At 37.2% G+C, this 22,941-nt stretch overlaps 1 protein-coding gene across 4 annotated transcripts in view; it reads left to right on the plus strand.

The window, feature by feature from the left end:
• The window catches only part of LOC150108866 (uncharacterized), a 377,690-nt gene that overhangs the window by 50,645 nt on the left and 304,104 nt on the right, over positions 1 to 22,941 (plus strand). The gene's annotated exons all lie outside the window — the stretch shown is intronic.

A 22,941-nucleotide genomic window follows, 5' to 3' on the forward strand; every position in this document is an offset into this window, starting at 1 on the left:
AATTGCTATGATCAGTGTACACTTTTTTCTTAGTAATAAATCTCGGCACTTGATGCATTTCTTCTGATGAAATGGAAATCTCCCTATATTCTCCCACTGCATAGATGCATTTGCAACAAAGTAGTTTTATTGAATCACTAAATATGGTACAGAGACTGTCTACACTATATTTAGTGACATTTTTGGTAATTAATGTAATTAGAAAGAGTTAGGAATGAAAATGACCCAGGACCCTATATAATTAAATACTCTTCCCAGATACTATACTGCATGGATGCTAGCAAGATAAAGAATATGTTTTATTGTAGTACTAAATACGTTTTAACAAACTATTTCAAATTTTCAGTTGCAGAAAATGTGGGCATACCTTTTTTTAATGCATGGGTGGAGAACAAACTGATTTACATAAAGCAAATTTGGGAAAGCCAGTAAGGATTATATATATATATATATATAAGAACTTGAAATCAGAATTACATTTCAGATTGTTTTGGATCATTAAGACTGTTTAAGATACCGATTTTAAAAATAAAATTGTGCTGAAAGAATTGAAACTGGCATGTCATCTATGTTGAAAATTTTGTAAAATGCACTCTCCTGATGCAGGAGAGACATGATATAAATACACTGGAGTTGACTCCAGGTGGTATATTGTGTTTGTAGAGTGGAATTATCACCCCTGAAGGATAAGTAACTTTTCGTTATTTATCCTTAGAGAATATTAGATTAACTTATTGTAGTTTTTATATTAAATGTTTGTGGGATTGACTGAGCTAGTTAGCTTATAAGTAAACATATTTTTTGTTAAATATATGATATTGTCAGCATGGCACAAATGCATGAATGAACTTGGGTGGAAAAGACCACGTTGTCGGGCAATTTGAATTTATGGGATTTTATTCAGTGCATTGTGTGTGAAATGTATTTATTGGGAAAATTAAATGATATGTGAAATTGTACTGGAGAGGTGTGTATTAATTGTTTCAAAAGTCAGTGTACAATATATTAGGTGACAAGAATGCAGCAATATTAGTACAGTGGACAGTACTGATGGTAGGATGGAAAATGATGTTATTAATATTGAACATGTGGCTGTGGAAATAGAGAAGAATGAAATGGACATTAATAAAACAGTTGCATGCTTGAATGTTATCCTTCATAGAACAAAGCGAAAATTGAAAAATTGCAGAAGTGGCAAAATATTAGTGGGGGCTGAAAAGAGAAAGAAGCAGTCGATCTGAAGGAATAATAAAGACCGATGAAACAAACAAGAAACACAAGTTAAGGAGAAAATTATGTACAGAGACTCGATCAGGAGAGTACTTAATGAAAGTGTGACAAAATTGTGTTTTTCCGGGTGCAAAAATTCACAATATTAGCCATGCCAAAGGCAAGACGAAGGAAATGATTGTCTTCGTTGGTACAAATGATTTGAGAGGCAAGAAGTATTCTATGAGGGAAGTTGTAAAAGAGTTGTTAGAGGCAGAGGAGTGAGAAGGTGAAGATTGTAAGTCTCATACCATGCTATGATAGAGGCAAACTGAGGAGGAGAACATTGATAGCCAACGAGTCTATATGTAGATTTTGCAGAAGGAATGATGTAGAATTTGTGGACATGTGATCTGTGTTTGATGGAAAGAAGGATTTGTGCAATGCCGATGGACTGCATCTAAATGGTTTTGGTGTTAGCTGTTTAGAGAGCTTTGTTCACCGAGCATGCAAAAGTGCAAATTCAGGGAACGTTCAGCAATGTGATGGAATCAAGTGAGTTTGTGCAAAGGCACCCAAGAAGTGAGTGAATGTGAGAATGACCAAGTGAGAAATCTAGTCTTTCAAGCAAAAATATTGAATCGAGTAGTCAGCTGAAGAAGTAAAGGTGGGTGAGGGCCTAAAGGGATGCTGCAGTTTCTATATATTAATGTTAGGAGTATCAGAAACAAGGGGAAGGAGTTTTAGTGGTTGCAGTTACAATCTTGCCAAAAGTTATAGGCATTAGTGAGACTTGGCTAACAGCAGGAGGGGGGGGGGGTACTGCTGATGATAGCAGATGAATTACAGTCAAAAAAGGAGACAGGCAGGAAGGATGTCCATTTGAAGCATTGTAGTGTGAGATTAATGCTAGTAAGACAAAAATAGTTGGTTGTTGCTATAGGCTGGGGAATTTCACGATGATCTGGAAGGCTTGCCTCGCCAAATTAGTACAATGAGTACCAGTCGAGTGATTATGATGGGGAACTTCAACTATGGAGATATAGACTGGAAGGAAGAAAGATCACATAGCAGAGCAGAAAGAAAATAGAATTTATACACCTACTAACAGATAATTACTTAAAGCAGCATGTGATGAAGGGGACTAGGGGTGGGAGAGTATTTGACCTGGTCATAGGATCAGAAGAGCTATCCATAACCAAGGTGACCACACTGTCTGCGATTGGTGAAAAGTGACCATGCATTTTGACTTGGGACCTTGTAAAATATCAGGAATATTCTGTCAAGTATATGTAGAATGGAACTACAAGTCAGGTGACTATTGACAAGGTTAGGAAGAAGGCTAAATCTGTGCCATGTCATGAAACACTGCAGGATAAGGATGTTAGTAGTGCATGGGATATAGTTAAGGGTCATCTAAAGGAAGCAATATTAAATTGTATACCTAAGGGTAAGTAAGGTTAATCAGATATTAGTTAGATGGATGAGTAATATCATTAAGCATGAGCTGCAGAAGAAGAAAATGCTCTGGAGGGTATATAAAGAGAAATGTGACCAGCATGGCAAAGAATTAAAATCAGATTGAGAAGAATCTAGACAAGCAGGCCAAAGAATTCTTTTGTTATGTGGCAGGGAAGAAACTTCTTTCTCCTTGTGTCTGTTAATGGGTTAAAAGAGACGTAAGATAGATTGTGTGGATAGATTGGGTTTTGTCCCCCTTCTTAGTGTCATTCATTTTCAGCTCCCAAGGATGCCCTCTTGTCCTTTTCCCACCCTCCATAAAATGAAATGTTCTATCAACTGAAATCCTCTGAAGTTTAATTTTCAATTATATCACTCCTCTTTCTCCTGTTCGCTAGTCTGCAGTCTACAAATTCTCAATCTGTCTTCATAATCCATATTCCACAATCCTGATATCATTTTTAACACTCTCCTTTGCACTTTCTTAACTGTATTAGAATCAAAACAGAAACCAGGAGTCTAGACTTGTGCAGAATAGTCCAAGTGAGATTTTATCAAGGGCTTGTAAAGAGACAAAATGACATCATTATTTTTACAGTTCTGCTGAGTTATATTTGCATAATCCCAACAATATATGATATTGGATATCTAATCATCCCAAAGTGCCAAAGACTGCATTTATTGGTATTGAACTGACATGCATCTTCCCAACCCCACAGTTTCAGCCCAATTGAAATCATTCTGCAAGTACTGCATATCAGTAGCATTCCTCATTACTCTACCTATCTTTGCATCGTTAACAAATAACTGTATGTTGCCTGTCAAATCTTTCTCAATATCATTAATATACAGAATTGGGTAACAGTTGACCAAGGACTGATCCTTGTGGTACAACACTAGTTACCTTAAATCTTGCAGAATCACATCCCCCGTATATCAGTTTTTGATATGTCAGTTCATATCCTTATCCATTCCATTCCCTTATCCATGCTAATATTTTATAATCCAAACTCATATTCTTCAATTCATTCAACAGTCTTCCAGTGCTTTATTCTGTCAAATTGATGATCATTTACAAGGAATTACTCAATATATTACTGTATCTATTGTTATGTACAGTGTAGGACATAAATGAACATAGTAGTGCTTGATATGCATGTGAAACATTTTCTGTGTTGAAACCTTTATTTTAATTCTTAAATTACGATGTCTGGTGACAAAACATGAAGTTCAGGTCTGATTTTATGGGATTTAAGATGATGCTTGTTTGACTTGCTAGCAGGTATCTCAGTTTGTCTTGTAAGAGCAAAAATTAAGCTCATCCTGTAAAAAAAAAAATTAAAATATAGCATAAATAAACTACTAAAGAGTTTAGAGATGGAGGAAAGGATTGGAAAGAAATACCACAGGAGGAATGGGGAATCATAAAGGTGATGTAAAAATCTCCTTCGTAAACACCTTCTGTAATTTTTGTTATTTACGCTTATGAATGGTTATAAATTATAGTACATTAGTATTATGAGTGAGCTAAGGCTTACACACACACACACTGAGAGAGCCAGTCAAAAAAAATGTATACACACTTTAACAGATGTCATCTATGGACTTTTTTTGACGTTGGATCTAATTACGGTAGCAATGTGTAGTATGATGTTCTCTCAAAAGATGTTGTTACTCACATGAATACTAGCATCAACACGAGACGGTAGGACAGTCAAACAAAATGGCTTAGGCACGATTGTCATTCGAGGAACATGACCATTTTAAAATGGTATTTCAAATTTGAGAATATTGTTGAAGTTCAACAACAATGGATGCGTAAATTTGCAACACGGCCTCCAACACGCCTGACAATTGCACGTATTCACGATAAGTTCGAGACCTATGGTACCGTGTGATGTACACAAGGGAAGATCCAGGAGGCCTCGCACAGCAACAAGTCCTGCTTCCTCGGCTATGCTGTTTACATAGGTTACACACCCGCCACAGAAGTCTACCACACAATGTGCATATGAGACAGGAGTTAGCAGCTTACATCATTACCCCTGATGATGTAAGTCTTACGACGCATGAAACTTGTTGGGGTTTTTAATTGTTTATTTTTATAAACTCTTGATATTACTATGCGGTCTCAATACCGAAAACTACCAACAAAGCTGGGTAAATTTAGTGCTACAAAATGGGCTTTCATGGAATAACAGAATATCATAAAGATCAGGCTTGCAGTTTATATGGTAATGTTGAAACTAATTTTAACATTAGGATTGAAGAGAGAGAGAGCCGGGTTAGAAATGAAACAGATGATGAAAAGTATCTGAGAGGAGACTAACACTATCATTATCTCTGAATGACATGATTTACTCAGTCTCAATAGAGCAAATCCAACAAACAAACAAACAAAAAAACTAACTTCACTCTTGAAATCAAACCAGAAATTATTACACTATATCAAAACCTGTTATTTAAAAAGAAAGATAATAAAAATAATAATAATGAAATGTGCACCTCAAAAAATTAAGGACTTGCCTTGAGATCGACTGCTGGGAGAGATGGATACATCTGTTCCTCTACAGGAAAATAAAACAAAAATATCCATTGTCCTGGATGGAGATGAATTTGATGAAATTGTTATTTTTGAAATGGATATTTTTCTGGAGGAGGAGGAAGAGATGCACACCAGCTGTCCACAATTCCTCAAGGAAAATCAAAGGCTGATTAAAGCATAAGACCTCTCAAACCTGAAGTCAGATGGATTCACCAAAAATAATGAAAGTAGCATTCCTACAGTGCTTCCTTGAAAATTACCAAAATATCAGCATCAAGGTCCTCTTGCAGAAATATAAGCCAGTGTGAATTTGCAGGAGACATACTTAAGTTTATTAAAGATTCGACATATGGAATGTAGGCATCTTCTATAAGGACAGATTATAGGAAGACATACCTATAGAGTGGTAGTCATTCTTGAAAATTATACTCCATTCCAAGTCCATCTCAACATTAACATAGGAGTTGCTATCTGCATCTCTATAGGAGCTCTACTATATGCAGTATCTGATTTGCATTTGATGCAAATATATCCTAGCATGACCTTGATGATCTCGTGTTTCATTTGTCAACACGAGTACTTGACATGAGAAAGAGGATTGTAGTATGGATGCTAGACAACAATAATCTGTCTTTCTGATTCATGTTGAAATTTATGAAATAGAAACTACTTGGAACCGGCATGAAAATAATTTTTATTATAGTTAATTATTTAAATGCCAGCATTTTGGCATGTAAATAGAATCATCAAAGGCACTTTAAAGTGAAGGCTGAAATGAAATGAAATGACCTCGAGAACAAGGACACCACATGCATGAAGGGCAACACTAATTCTCTTTGCTGCAATCTTCTGTAATTATTGCTGATGGAGGGGGGGGGGGAATAGAATAGTGTGCCAAAATTTCTGTAGGATTGCACTATCAGTTCAATTGCAGTTGACCAAGTTCTGTAGTTTCAACTTCTGGTAACATTCTCTATGATTTAAATTGGACTTTTATATTAGCATGGCTTTCTTCCAAATGAAGAAATCATCTTCATCTCAGGCATGGTGTGCTGGTTTGCTTTCTTGATTACCTATGCTTGAATTTACAGGGAAACCTTGCTTAATGCGAATTTGATATGTGCGATAATCAGCGTGATTCAGTGAAATGATACTATCTCCTGCTTTTAGCAAGTGATTAATCAGTTAACGCGATTGTTTTTATGTTATGCGAAATTTTTGTCGCCAATCTGCATCTAGTGGAAGTCATTAAGAGACATGAAAGTAGCGCTAGTAATGCAATGATTGTGTGAGACCTGGGATACAGAGAGTCTATAGTTTGGACTATATTAAATAAGAGCAAAGAATACAGAGAACAAGGAAAAGTTGCTACTGCTCCTTTAACTATGCAGATCACCTGAAATAGAAACCATTTAATGATCGAGATGGAGCATTTTCTATCACTCTGGATTGAGGATTATAACTAAAAAAATAGAATACCTCTTAGTACAAGGAATATTCATACAAAAGTTCTCAATATGTTACCTCATTTGAAAGAGACCAAATTTCAAGAGGAATGTGAAAGCTTTATTGCAAGTTTAGGATGGTTTGAGCTGTTTTAAAAATCGAACTAGACTGCATAACTTAAGAATAAGTGGGGAATCTATTAGTGCTGTTAAAGATTCTGCAGCCAAGTTTCCTGAAGAATTGCAAAGGATAATTCAGGTAGGTGATTATGACAATTGGCAAATATTCACCATCAACAAAATTGGTTTCTTTTGGAAGCATATGCCAACAAAGTTTCCTAGCTAAAACTGAAGCATCTCAGCCAGGATACAAAGAATCTAAAGATCATCTTACGCTTTTATTAGGAGGCAATGCAGAAGGCTTTAAACTCAAGTTTATGTTAGTTTATCATGCGCAAAATCCAAGATCTAACATTATTGAAGAAATCAGCACAATTGGAAAAGAACTTGGATTTAGTGAACTGGATAAGGTGTGAGAAACTTGCTCGATTCCCATTCAGAAGAACAGTTAAGCGGGAATATAATCTCCTTCAACTAGAAGAACAGTGTGCATATGAAGAAGATAAGGAGTGCGAACAAGAAGAGAATGTTATGACTAAGAAGCTAACTGCAAAAGAACTTGAGCTAGTTTTCAGTCACATTGAGTATGCTAAGGAAATTTTGATTGATGCTGATCCTGATATGGAATGAAGCGTGGAAGTCCACCGAAATCTTGATAAACAATCGCCAGCTATCGCAAGTTGCATGACGATGAAAAAGTCGAGCACGATTCAAGCATCTTTACTTAATTTTTTGTATAAAAGTAGCTCAATCTAATGTTTAGATGTAAAAATTTAAGCAATTGATTTTTATCATCTAATATAGCTTATACTTTAAATTTTTTTCCCAAATTTACGCTAACTGATGGATGAATTATAATTATTCCTATTGTTTATTGTATTCGCTTAATGCGATTTCACTTAGTGCGCATTAATTGATGGATTAATTAATCACATTAAGCGAGGTTTTCCTGTACTTTTGTTCTTTTCTTCTTACCAAGGTAGTCCATCCTATCTGTCTGAAATACTGACTCCCACATTAACAGAGGAAGCTGTAGACACTTAGTAAAGAGGGTGGATATTAACGGGCCTTGATTTGTCTCAGGAAAGTGAAAATTTTGTTTAAACATTTGTTGACTGTTCTAATTTTTGTGTTTTAGGAAAGAGCCTAGTCTATCTGTTGTACCGTTGATGTCTACTTTTTGATTGTGCATGCTGAATATATGTTTTGTTCTTTTCCTCTTACCAAGGTAGTCAGTCCATGTCTATTCAAAATACTGGGTCCTACATTGACACAGGATGTTGTAGACACCTTGGAAGGAGGGAGAATCCCGAAAGTCCTTGATTTATCTTAGAAAAGTGGAAAGTTTGTTCAAAGGTTTGTGGACTGTTCTGGTTTTGTGTTGTTTTAGGAGAGAGTCCAGTCTGTTGTACTTTGATGTAAGGTGTAGGATATCGGGGGTTATCTATTTTTAAAGAGTTCAGCTACTTTTTTGTAACCATTTTGTTTGAATGATATAAGTAGAGCCTGTTATTCCAGCTGCAGTATAGGTCCTGAGGATGATATTTGCACTGCCCTGGAGGCAGTGCAAATATCATCCTCAGGTTTTGAAAATTCCTTGATTATTATTATTAGTACTTTATTAGTACTATTATATGGGCACATCCATGCAGTCCAAAGACTCAATACGGGAGACCCAATATATCATATTTCTCCTTGAACCCATTAACAGAAAAAGCACTCGCAACTGACAGTGGCAACTCATTCTGGTCCCTCTAGCCAGATGCTGAATTTCCCCTGCATCTATCCTACAATATCCTTTAAGCAACTTAAATGTTTCTATCATATCCCCTCGTTTTCTCCTATCAACCATCTTCTGCATTCCACACACCTTCAATCTATTCTCATAGGATACATTCCACAGGCCAGTCACCACTTGGTCACTCTCCACCACTTGAACATCCCCAAAAAACCCAGGGGACCGGACTTGAGCACAGTAATCCAGATGTGGGTGTATCAAGGCCTTATAAAGAGGAATTACAACTTCTTTATCTCTACTTGATAATATGTCTAAACTTTTACTCTCTGTCTACCACCACTCCTAAATCTCTAGCTTCATCTATTTCCTGGAGTATTGTAAGGTAATCCCAACAGATCAAGTGGCACAGCAACACTAGCTGCTATTTGCAGACTTTAAAATAAAGTTGAAGATAAGAACCTATGAAAGCCATTGGAGGAAGAAAATTAAGTGGTTTTGCTTAAAACAAGAGAGCGTGAGGAACCGTTTTAGGGAGAAGGTGTTAGAGAGGATTTCTGATTGACTAGAAAGTGTACAAGGCTGGTGGAAACATAATTCAAAAGTAATTCTAAGCTGTGCAATTGAGGTGCTTGGTGAAACATCTGGAAAGATTAGAGAGCAGAAGGAGGGTTGGTGGTGGAATAATAATGTACAAGAAGCAGTGATGGTTAAGAGGAAGGCAAAGCAGAAGTGGGACGAGTCAAGAGTGGATGAGAATAGAGAGAAAAAGCGAGAAGCCAAGACAGTTGTTACACAGGCGAAGGCCATGGCATATCAAGACCTTTATGATCAATTAGAAACAAAGGAAGGACAGAGAAAGATTTATCGATTGGCAAAATGTAGAAATAAGGCATCAAAGGACACCGCACATGTGAGGCAGATCAAAGACTCTGGAGGAAGGGTATTAAGGAGGGATGTGGATATAAGAAACAGATGGAGAAGATGGGGAGCCTTATGAGGGGATGTTGCAGAATATTAGTAGAGTGGAAGCGAAGGAAGCCATAAAGAGGATGAAGAATGGAAAATCGGTGGGCCCTGACAATTCCAGTGGAGGCATGGAAGGCACTGGCGGAAGAGGGAATTGACCTGCTGTGGGACCTGTTAATAAAAGTTTGTCAACAGGAAAATATACCCGAGGAATGGAGGGAAAGTACTCGTCTCCATCTACAAGAGTAAAGGGGATGCCCAAGACTGTAAGAATTACAGAGGAATAAAGTTGATGTCCAACACAATGAAAATCCTAGAGAGGGTTCTTGATGGAAGACTGAGGAAGGAGGTGGAGATTGCAAATGAGCAATTTGGCTTCATGCCTGGTCGATCGACAACAGATGCTATCTTTGGGTTACGGCAGATGATGGAAAAGTTTCAAGAGAAGCAACAGGAGCTATATCTGGTATTTATTAATCTGGAGAAAGCGTACGATAGTGCCAAGGCAAGAAGTCTGGAGGTGTCTAAGGGAGAAGAAGGTACCTGAGAAATATTTAGGTAGGTGTAGGAGATGTACAGAAATGTGAAGACATGAGTTTGAACCTGCCTGGGAGAGACAGAAAGTTTTCCAGTGACAGTTGGCTTACATTAAGGGTCAGCATTAAGTCCGTTCCTGTTTAATATTGTGAAGGAGGTGGTGACGGAGGAGGCGAGAGAAGATGCGCCTTGGACTATGTTGTATGCAGATGACATCGTGCTGTGTGCAGAATCAAGAGAAGAAGTGGCAGCTAAACTGGAAAGTTGGAGGAAAGTACTGGAAGGGAGAGGTATAAGACCGATCAGAAGTAAGACAGAGTATGTGTGTTGCAAAGTGGATGGCAGCCAGGAGACAGATCTGGAGCTGGAAGGAAATGTCAGTGACTTTAGATACTTAGGTTCAACAATGAAACAGGATGGTGAGGCTGAGAAGGAATTGGTATGCAGGATACAAGCAGGATGGAGGAACTGGAGAGAGAGAAGGCTAGAACGCTATGCAATAAGATGGTGCCGGTCAATCTAAAAGGCAAAATCTACAGAACAGTAATGAGACCAGCTATGATATATGCTATGGAAACTGTGGCTCTGAGGAAAAATAACATCAGCAGGATGGAGGTAGTGGACATGAGAATGCCTAGGTGGATGTGAAGTGTGACCAGAAAGAATCATCTGAGAAATGACTATGTAAGGGGAACGGTGAAAGTTACGAACGTAGGAGCAAAGATACAGGAGGCAAGGTTGAGATGGTTTGTTTGGTCATGTGATAAGGAGGGTGGAAGAGTATGTAGGAAGAAAGGTCATGCAAATAGATGTGCAGGAAGGAGGAAGTGCAAACAGCTAAAGAAGAGATGGAGGAGGACTTGAGGATGAAGAACTTGGATGTGGCTACAGTCGAAGACAGGAGGTTGTTGAGGAGACTCACCACAAACAGCGACCCTACTTATGTGGCAAAAGCTGCAGAAGAATGAATCTATTTTCTGGAGTACAGTACCATCAATGTGATAAAGGGCTTGTAATCTATTTATCCCAAAGTGCATAAGTTTACATTTCTCGACATTGAACTGATACCCATTAACTTTTGCCCATATTGACAGCCTGTTTAAATCATCCTGCAAGCTCTCCACATTGCCTTGATTAACTATTACTCTAACTAACATCGCATCATCAACAAACAACTGAATATTTCCTTTCATTTTAGAAAATTATGGAGACAACTACCGTGTTTGATTAAAACTTTTGTTTAATATAAACCAAAATCGGAAATTGACGTTTCAATCTTTATATTAAGATAATCTTTGGGAGCATATACACTATATACAGAGAAACAAGCTGCACTTCAATCTACATGGTTTTCTAAAGTTACTGACCAACCGTTACAACAATTATTGGCCTCACCTCTGGTGGGGAAAAAAAATTTCCTTTTAGGTTATTTCCTATATCATTTATGTATAAATCAAACAGCAATGGTCCCAGCACTAAACCTTTTGGCACACCACTAGTCACCTGCTTTTGCTTCGATTCTGACCCTCCGTATGCCACTTTTTGATATCTATCTATCCAGCAGCCATCTCCTTAATGGGAATGGACATGACACTTAACCAGTTTCATGTCAAATTCCTTTGCAAAATCATCATGTAGCCATTTCCTTTATCAAACTCGTACTCTATTATAAAAAGTTAGTAAATTACTAAAGCATGACCGACCCTTCACAAAGCCATGTTGACTCTCTTACAGGATTATATTTTTATCTACCCATTCTTAAATTCTCTTTTTTTCAAATTTTTCTAATAATTTTACCACCACTCCTGAGATACTGATTTGCCTATAATTTATTATAAAATAAGATTAAACTGTTTTATCATTGGCATAATTTATCATTAAATAAATTTAATGATAAATTATGCCAACAAGTTTCACCAGCTGGGCTGTTTGGCTTCTGCAAGGCATACAAAAGGTAAAGACAACTCAAAGTCGCTAGTACATAAAACAAACTTATAAAATATAACAAAATTTAAAAGATGTGTAACATTATACGCATGAAGCATGTGTTTCATTAGTTATTGCCTGTGTGTACACGCTCTGTAATTTGCAGCGAAATTGCAAAACATCCATTTTTGAAACAGATATTCTTGTCAACCTGGACGTATCTTTATTCACCAACATCCCGGTAGATGAAGTTTTCAACATTTTATGCAATCTGTATCCTCAAGATACTGCTAACCTCTTCAGTCATTGCCTCAAATCATCATCATCAAATTCCTGCCATGTACCCACAAGGGGTGTACAGGATATGATAGTACTATATGAAAAAATTATCATTACTAACTTCCTATCTACAATTTTCTTCCAAATCAGTCTGTTACTTGTCAAGACTCCAACATTATCAGATCTTATATTTCTATCGTCTAAGGCACTTTGTACCGTATCAATCCACCTATATCTTGGTCTTCCTCTGGGTCGTTTTGCTGCCAACCTAGCAGACAACACTTGTTTTGCTAATCTTTCCTCGCCCATTCTGTTTAGGTGACCATACCACCTGAGATTAGCTCTGCTAACGCATTCCTGGATGCAAACAATGTCAAGTTCATTCCTAATATCCTCATTTTTAATATGATATTGCCATTGATGCCATCCATTCACACCTATAATCTTTCTCAGGACTCTCATATCTGCGGTCTCTAGTCTTTAGTCAAGTGTTTTACTTCTAACCCAGCTCTCAGATCCATAAGTTAACACTGGTTTGAACACTGTCTTGTATACAGCTAATTTAGTGTTCCCGCTAATTTCTCTCTTATTCCATATGAATTTATTCAATTGACTTCCCACCATACCAGCTTTGCTGATTCTGTTGTCTATTTCTATATTTAATTTACCATCTTCAGTAAAAATCGTGCCCAAGTAGCTGAAATGTTTTACTTGTTCCACAGGTTCTCCATTCAGAATACAGTTGACATTTTCAATGATTCTGCCTATTTTCATTGTCTTTGTCTTTCTATTGCTGACCTTCATACCATATCTATTACAACAGCTATTCAATTTAGTCAGAGAATCTTGCAGACTTGTAGCGGATTTATTTAGAAGTATAACATCATCCGCATAAAGCAAAGAGCTGAAATTAACATCTCCAATTTTGATATCATGTTTAATACCACTTTCTTTCATAATGTGATCCATATAGATAATGAATAACAGAGGGGATAATGTACATCCTTGTCTCACACCAGATTTAACATTAAACCATCTTCCTGTACTTCCTTCAATTCTGACTGTGGACTTGCAACTCAAATAAAGACTAAGTATTGCTTGATATAATGCCCCGTTGACACCATATAACTGCAGCGTATTGAATAGCTTCTCTCTTGGCACCTTATCATATGCCTTTTCCAAATCGACAAAACTTGAATACAGATCTTTGTTATATTCCCATGCTTAAGGTGGTACAACACCAGGGCAACTCGTTGCAAAGGTGGCACAAGCTACCAACACTCCTGTCTCAGTATCTCCTATAATGCAAAACGCATCTCCTTGCGGATATGTCTAATATTATGCATTAAGGGAAGGGCCACTACCCAGAATAGTTTCGACCTTTATTGAGGTCTCTTCAGTGGGAGCCAGGCCCAAGTTGAGTTGGCAACTCCTATATGTAGAGAAGACCTGCTAATGCTTCTGCCTGGTATCTCAACTTGGGCCTGGCTCCCACTGAAGAGACCTCAATAAAGGTCGAAACTAGTCTGGGTAGTGGCCCTTCCCTTAATGCATAATATTAGACATATCCGCAAGGAGATGCGTTTTGCATTATAGGAGATACTGAGACAGGAGTGTTGGTAGCTTGCGCCACCTTTGCAATGAGTTGCTCTGGTGTTGTACCACCTTACCCCAGTCCTGAAGATACTTTCAGGCGCAAACTTTGTTTGCTCACACGTGGATAAAGGATTAAACTAAATTTATTAGGCTTTAAAGAACATTTAAGCAAGATAACATCATAGTCTGAAAGCTGACAAAAGCAACTCACAATTAGTGCTGTTATATTCAGTAAAATACATACGAATAATGCAACCACTTCTGTATGATACTAACACCTATGAAAAAGTGGATCATGACTCCATGGGATATTTCCATAATATGACCTACAACTTCATAAAAAACATGCTGAATTTGTCTGACAACACAAAAATGTTGAGTCAAGCCCTCTGGTTCCCAGAATATATGGGGTCCCTAAGATGTGTAAGCAGGACTTGCTGTTGAGACCTATTGTTGGTGCAAGATACTCTCCACTTCATTGCTATCCAGATATCTAGCAAACCTGCTAAGCCCTCACGTTAGCCACACATCCTCTTTTATAAAGAATAAAGCACTACTACTAACAATATTTCATGTGTCAGTGAGATGAAGCCATCTGGTGTGAGGTGGAATCAAACAAGATCAATTACATAGTGAGGTGTTGTTACAGACCTGGTGGATTGGTTGCTAATGATGAAGAAATGCATCACCAAATAGAAAAGATGAGCACGAAAAGAGTAATCATAATGAGACTTTAATTATCGAAATATTGATTGGGTAGCAGTAGAATCTCATGAGAAGAATGAAAATGCATTTATTGAGCTGTTGTGGGACAACTTCCTCAAGCAGCATGTGACAGAAGGAACTCGAAGGCAAAGAGTGTTAGATTTCATTATAGTGTCAGAGGGCATTTCAGTTAAAGACGTAACTATTTTGCTTCTTGTTGGTGACAGTGATCATGCGGTACTCATTTGGGATTGAGTTTCTGAATGTTCCATTCAGGAAAGGTTATATGCTGAACTTCTTCTTTCACTCTGCCTTATCCCATGTTAAATGGGGTCAGTGCACGAATCTTTAACCTTCCTCTTCCAAGTTCTCTGGTCCAGGGCATCCTTCGGACTCCATCCTTTCTCCCTAAGATCCTCTGTCATCTTATCCCTCCACCTGAGCTTGGGCCTGCCTCTTTAAAAAGTAGTTTAGCATATAAAAGGTTATATGCTGAACTACAAAGCAGAAATTATGACCAACTGAAGAATATACTGAGTTCAGTGGAAAGGGATTGGTTACTGGATGGAAAGAATATCGAGAATGATTGGGAAGCATTGAAACAATACTTAAATGATTCACTATCAGAATGTGTCCCGAGAGTTTGAAGAATAAATAGGGTAGGAGTCAAATGGATGTGTAATCTTATTAAACAAGAGATGCATAAGAAAAGGCCGATGTGGAAGGAATACTATGTGTATACGGATGACGTCAGTTTTGAAAGTTATAAGCAGCAGGCTAGAATAGTCACATCTCTTGTATGGAAAGCAAAGTCTGAGTATGAAAAGAAACTGGTTCTGCATGCTTAAAGACAACTCACAAGAATTCTATCGATATGCTACAAGTAAAAGAAAGAATGAATCTGAAAGGATAACTTCTAAATCCAGATGCCGTGAGGGTTACAGATGTAGAAGAGGTTGTTCAGCTAACGAGTGTCCATTTTGTTAAAAGCTATCAAATTGGTGAATGCAACATTTAGCTCACTTCTACCTCTTCATTAGATGAAGAAATTCAGGTGTGTTAGGCCGAGGTGTTAGAGCTGTTGCGCAAATTGAATAAGAATTCAGCAATAGGGACTGATGGAATATCAGCATGTGTGCTAAAAAAAAAAAAGTGTTCAGCTGAACTGGCCATTCCTTTGACCAGGTTGTTTAATATGAGTCTCAGAACAGGGAAGATTCTGCAGGAATGGAAAGAATGTATGGTAATTCCATTGCACAAGAGTGGAGCAAAGACCGATGTATCCAATTATCGGCCAATTAGTATCTCAGGAGTAGTGATGAAGATTTTGGAAAAATTGGTTAGGGCTTGCATTCAGAAATGGGTTGACAGTGAATCTCTACTTTGCAATGAACAACATGGGTTTACTAGGGGAAGGTCATGTTTTAGCAACTTGCTCACATTCTATTACAATGTTACCATTGAACTTGACCAGGGGAACGGCTACACCATGATACTTTTGGATTTTGTTAAGGCTTTTGACAAAATACAGCATGGTAGACTTAATAAATTGGAGTTTACCATGCACAAGTCTTGTACCACAAGCATCAGTGCTTGGTCCACTGTTATTCAATCTCTACATTAATGATGTTGGGAAGGATTTGACAAGCAACATACAGCTATTTGGTGATGCTAAGATAGTTAGGGTAATCAGGAATGCTGCTGATATGCATACTTGCAGAATGATTTGAATAGGCTGGAATTGTGGGCATTGGAAAATGGGTGTCAGTTCAATGTGAGTAAATGTAAAGTCATTCACTTCGGCATGATTAGATATTCAATGTCATTATATTGGTGGGATTAGGCTAGAAGAAACTGATGTTTAGGGCCATGTGGCAAAAATTGCAAATACAACTCAAAAGATAATTGCAATCCTGAAACGAACGTTCACATATAAAGAACAAGATTTAACATTCTGGTATTCCTGATTCCATGTCACATTCTGCTTCAAGTAATTATCTCTGTAAGTTATAAATTGTGTTTCCTTCCGATTTATGTCTCTGAAGTTGAATTCTCCCATAATAATTATATTTCTTACACTCATTGTACTAATTTGCGGATTCATGTCCTCCACATCATTGCTGGTATCCCATCGCTTATAGCAGCAACCAATTTTATATTTTGTCCTATTGGCCTGAATCTCACACCAAAGTGACTGAAAAGAACATCTTCCTGACTGACTTCTAATATTGTTGGCTCCATTTCATCAACATCCCTCCCCCCAGAAAATAATAAATCCATCACATTCTATCCCTATGACTATATCATCTGCCATTAGCCAAGCACTTTCACGAAGAACTCCCCTTATCATAGAATTGCCATAAATCATTATTTGCTTATGCTCATTCTCTTGATTATTCTTACAATCTTCGATTTTGGCTTTGGACTTCTTTTTTTTTTCTTTCTGTTTTTACTTCAGCTGCCCTCTTTCTGTTTTGCAGCCTTTCAATCTCGCACTTGCGAAGGACTTCATTCAAGTGTGTAGTTTCTTCATTCAGGTCTTTTACATTCTCCTGAACTTCCACCACTGCACTTTTAGTATTATCACCAATATTTACATTTTTCTGTCATGTACAAATGCTCTCTCCCCTACTATCACATAATTTGTTTTCTCTGCATTCACTTTCAAAATATTTATTACACACTCGCTCACCAGTTTCAGTCTCCTTTCACAAATCTTTAGACTTTCATGATGAATACGTCTCACAAATTTTGCTCTGCACAAAATCCCACAAAGTTAGCTCGCCCAACAAAGACATCTGGGCCATCATTGTTCTATGTTCATTCTTTGAGATTTTGGGATAATCGAATAAACAGAATTCGAGGATATCATTCAAGGGTTCAAGGATATTTGGTGAACATCGGCAATTCAATGCTGAGGAAAGATTTTTATTTTTTTTCTTCAGAATTTTCTCTAATAATGTTGAGTTAATTGTGTTTATTCTTTTATAAGCGTGTAAGATAGAATGAGTTATTTTAGACATAAGTGAAACATATTTCCTTAAATTAGATATGCTATTTACATTATTTCTTTAATCTTTTCCTAAATTTTTATCATTTTTCATATGTTTTTTCTCTCTCTCTGTGAGAGAGAACGCTATCTACTAGAATGCAGCATTATTAAGGAATAAGTTTTCTTGAGATTCCGTCTCTGAACTGAGCAAGAGTGTAGTTAGCAAGGGTATTAGAACTACCATATATTATCGCGTATAATGCAAAAAATTTAATGTAAAAAATACTACTTAAAGTTAGGGGTCCGCATTATATGTGGATCCTAAAAAATATAACATCTAATAAGATGTTATTTTTTTAGGATCCACATATAATGCAAACCCCTAACTTTAAGTAGGTCAAGTAGATTTGGTTGCATAGGCATTAGGTAGTATAGACTTGCACACACAATATATACTACATAATGCCTATGCAACCAAATCTACTTGACCTACTCTCATTCGGTGACTGAGCACACATCGTATCTGCGCATAAAGCTACTTACATTACTGGCTTTATGCGCAGATACGATGTGCGCTCCGTTGCCGAACGATAGAGCACAGTTAGGTATATCGGTTTAACCACAGTTCATTTTAAATATTATTCGTTAAACAAACCTAGCCTGAAAATGAGCCAACAGAAACGTTCATCTTTTGAAGCAGGATTTAATTTGCGTGTCATGCAGTTTGCAGAAGAACATAGCAGTGTTGCTATGAGAGAATTTGGTGTAGCAGAGAGTAATATTAGACTTTGGCGTAAGCAAAAAGACAGTCTTGAAAATATCCCCAAAACAAAACGTGCCCGTCGTGGAGATGTAGCATCCTTTCCAGAACTCGAAGAAGAGCTAAATGAATGGATTTTGACGTGACAAGATGGCATTATAGTAACAAGAAATGCAATTTGTTTTCGAGCTCAAGAATGGTAAATTCAAGGACACACCAGGTATTTCATCTTTTCTTGCTTTGCCTGGGTGGTGCAACAGACTTATGGAACGCAAAGCATTAACATTACGACACCGAACAAAAATTGCGCAGAAGTTACCAAAGCAGCTTGAAGAAAAAGTGCAGTCTTTCCATAAATTTATCATAAAATTACGGAAGTGTCACGGATATGAACTTTCCCAAATTGGCAATATGGATGAGATGCCCATGTACTTTGATATGCCTGGGAATCGAACAGTAAACTCAGTTGGTGAAAAGGGTGTCTTCATAAAAACAACGGGACATGAAAAAACGCATTTTACCATTGTTCTAGTATGCATGGCAGACGGAACCAAATTAAAGCCAACAGTGATATTTAAAAGGAAGAAAATTCCGAAGCATATGAAATTTCTACCAGGTGTAATTGTTCGTGCCAATCAGAAAGGTTGGATGGATGAAGAAGGTGTACAATTGTGGCTGGATCAAGTATGGAACATACGTCCAGGTAGCTTGCTACGTCAACAAAGCATGCTAGTCTAGGATATGTTCCGGGTGCATTTAACGGAGGCAAGCAAAGAGAAAGCACGTGAGATACGTACAGACCTAGCAGTCATACCAGGTGGTCTAACTTCCGTTTTGCAGCCACTTGATGTCAGCTTGAATAAGCCATTTAAAGATCACTTACGTGAAAAATGGAGAGAATGGATGTCATCTGGTTTGGTGAAGATGGCAAAAGGTGGGAATTTTCAGAAGCCTGAGATCACCCTAATCACCAACTGGGTTAAAGAAGCATGGGATTCGATACCATCTGAAATGATTTAACGTTCATTTCTTAAATGTGGAATAAGTAATTCAATGGATGGATCCGAAGATCACGTCATATACGAAAGCGAGGATGACGCACAACAAAATGGAGAGCATTAAGCTGACGACGACAACTGCTACACTGATGATGCAATCCCTACAGATGAATTTATAAATGAAATGTTTGATGACTCAAAAGATGAAGAAGAATTTAATGGATTTTGACATTTTGTTTTAAAATAAATATTTCTTTTGTTAATTCGTATTGTATTATTTATAATGTTATGGAACAAGATTAACAGATTGCATTATACGTGGACATGGCATTTTTGGGCTAGTTTTCAAACAAAATTTCTAGTTTGCATTATACGCGATAATATACAGTAGATTTTTTGCTCGGAGAGTAGTGAATGAGTGGAATAGATTACCAGAGTCTGTTGTGGGTGGCATTGACTGTGAATGAGTTCAAAGCAAAGTATAATAGGTACTGTGCAAATGTTGGATAGTTCTTGACATGATCTTTAGGATCTCCCTTGATGAGTCCAAGGACTCCTTGGAGTTGCCTATAATGATGATGATTCTAGAAAGAATATGATCCTTTTAAATTTAACTTTGCACTAAATTAGTGAATGTTTTGAATTTATTTGAGCATAGAACATTTTCTTTCTTTAGATCTACAATGTTATAATGCAATTGTTTAATGGCCATTTTGTTACTTTTTTATTAAAGGGGAAAAACACTGCTTTATACCAAATCTGAACATCTTTTGATAGAGTAATAAAAATTTGCTCTGCACTTCTCTTTCTTTCTCTCTCCCTCTCAAAAGTAGTCAATTTACCCAGAAAATTCAGTACTTTAATGTGTTGCTGACTAATTGGTTGAGTGGTCAGCATATCTGATCTCCAGCTAGCAGGCTATAGATTTGAATCCTGCCATGGACATCAGTGTATGTGATTCTTTAGGTAATTGATTACTTTCATTGCACAGTATGAGATCATCGCCCTGCTTATTGGAGGCCAGAAGCAACTTGGAAAAGTTCCATATTTAGTCTCTTCAGCAGGTTCTCCCTCTACCAAAATTATAAAAATTAAAAACAGAAGAAGAAATCCTCAGCCCATTAAGAGTTTGCTAACTTCCATTGCTTATTACAGTAGTTGAATGAAGTGTTGTTGAAGAAATCTGTTTTAGCAGGATGTTTCTCACTAAACTTTTGTTTGATAGGACAATCATAAGTTTTTCTTAATTTAGATTAAAAAAAAAGTAGTGATTTTGAAAAATTTTGTTGCTATGGCTACTCCTTTTTTTCCTTGATTGTCATTGCCTGAATATAACATTTTGTATTTATTGCTCAAAGATCTCTCCAGTTTTTGTCATTTTTGTTTGTCACCTCTATTATGTTGATCTGGTACTTATCCAATTCCTCAGCTAGTTCCATTTGTTTGCAATTCAGACTTCTCATGTTGATACTACCGATCTTTAACTCTGGTGATGTTGAGTTTGGGTGTGTTTTAGGATTTGTTCCAGTAGCTGACTCTTTGCTGTTCGCCTTGGTTCCCTGGTGAAAACTTCGCGGGCCTTGTTTAATCAGGCGACGCCCCAGCCGGCATGAAATTGTCATGTTGTACCATCATTTTATATTGTGGTTTAAGCCATTAAGAATACCATTTGGTTAGCTAAATCCCAAATTGCCAGCCCATCCTCGTTCATTCAATATCCAGGTAGATACCTAACAGGGTGCACCACGAGAAGGTGAGGATTGGACATCAGGTCAGAAGCCCTTGTTGGTTTGTTGGTTCTCCACATTCCTTTAAAGACTATATGGAGGTCCCCTCTCAATTATACAGCTTTGACCCTTAAGCACCTCCCCCTTCCTACTTTAAATACCTTTCAAAGAATATATATAAAAATATATATTCTTTGAAAGGTATTTGAAACACTGAAGATATTGTTATCAACAAAACCACAACTTAAAGCATTTCTTTTGTGTTCTCTTCATCCAAACTTATTCTCATTTTTATGTTGGAACACATTATTATTAGTGATGTCCATCTCATGAACAAAAATCCTGCTGTGCGAACAGTTTTAATAGCATTGCTGTTTTTGGTCGGCTGTTTTTTAACCGGGTGACACCCCAGCCGTCATGAAATTCTGTCATGTCATACCATCATTTTATATTGTAGTTTTAGCCAATAAGAATACAATTTGGTCGGCTAAATCCCAAATTGCCATCTCCTCGTTTGTTCGGTATCGAGGTCTTTTCTCTTGCGATCTCAGAAAATAGAATATGCATTCATCCATAGTTTCATCTTTTTGAAGATTTTTCTTTCTTCCCCATCTCAGCACCCAGTAATTCTCACCTATTAATCCAGGATAGAAGTCATGTAAATCACATATCCTTTCCTTAAAATTGCACTGGGTTCATTAGTAAAAAGTTTAGTGGATGAGAAAGATTTAGTTTTTCAAATAATTTTTGATTTACTGGTTTTTAACAATTGCCTGGTTTTGTTCACATAAGAAGTAAAATGCTTACCTCTCATTCATTATATTAATTTTTTTTTTAAATGCAGAATTTTACTATTTTTATTAAGAGAGACCTCCAGGCAGTCAGGGACTTATTGAGGAAGGCTACATACTACACACACACACCAGCCATCATACTTGTTCTTGAATTCATTCACACTGTTCGCACATACAACATCCTTTGGCAATCATGCACCACTCTGAGAGAAAAATCTAGACCCCCCCCCCTCCTTCTCAGCAGCATTCATTCTCAGCTTTCAAGGATGCCCTTTTGTCCTTTCCTCACCCTCCATAACATGAAAAATTTCATTTACTGAAAATGTGTAATAACTCTTTCAGAAGTTTGTAAGTCTCATTCTTATCACCCATCTTTCTCCTGTTTGATAGCATCTGCAATCTACAAATTCTCAGTCTGTCTTCATAATCAGTATTCCACAATCCCGATATCATTTTTAACACTCTCCTTTGCGCTCTCTCCACTTTATCAGAATCACAATGGAGACCAGACCTGTGCACAATAGTCCAAGTGAGATCTTATGAAGACCTTGTAAAGAGGCAAAATGACATCCTTATCGTTACATGTGAATGTTTGTTTCAACATTGCAATTATCTTTTGAGTTGTATTTGCAATCTTTGCTACATGCCCCTTGAACTTGCTATTTACTAACACTCCAAAATCCCTAGCCTGATCAATTTCTTCTAGTATAATCCCACTAATATAATATGACATTAGATATCTCATCATGCGAAAATGCATGACTTCACATTTACTGATATTCAACTGACATCCATTCTTCTATGTCCACAATTCCAGCCTATTCAAATCATTCTGCAAGTACTGCACATCAGCAACATTCCTGATTATCCTACCTATCTTTGCATCATTAGCAAATAGCTGTATATCACCTGTGAAATCCTTCCTAATGTCATTAATGCATAGATTGAATAACAGTGGACCAAGGACTGATCCTTGTGGTATGCCACTGGTTAACATTAAATCTTGCAGACTCATCCCCCTGACTTTTTGCTGTTCACTTTTTGATATCTGTCAATCAGCCATCCTCTTAACCACACTGATATTTTATAATCCAAACCCATATTCTCCAATTTATGCAACAGTCTTCCATGCTGTATTCTGTC

This window comes from Typopeltis vanoorti, chromosome 2 (assembly GCF_054136105.1).
Source record: "Typopeltis vanoorti isolate ZY-2024b chromosome 2, IOZ_Tvanoo_1.0, whole genome shotgun sequence".
In the NCBI taxonomy this organism is placed as follows: domain Eukaryota; kingdom Metazoa; phylum Arthropoda; class Arachnida; order Uropygi; family Thelyphonidae; genus Typopeltis; species Typopeltis vanoorti.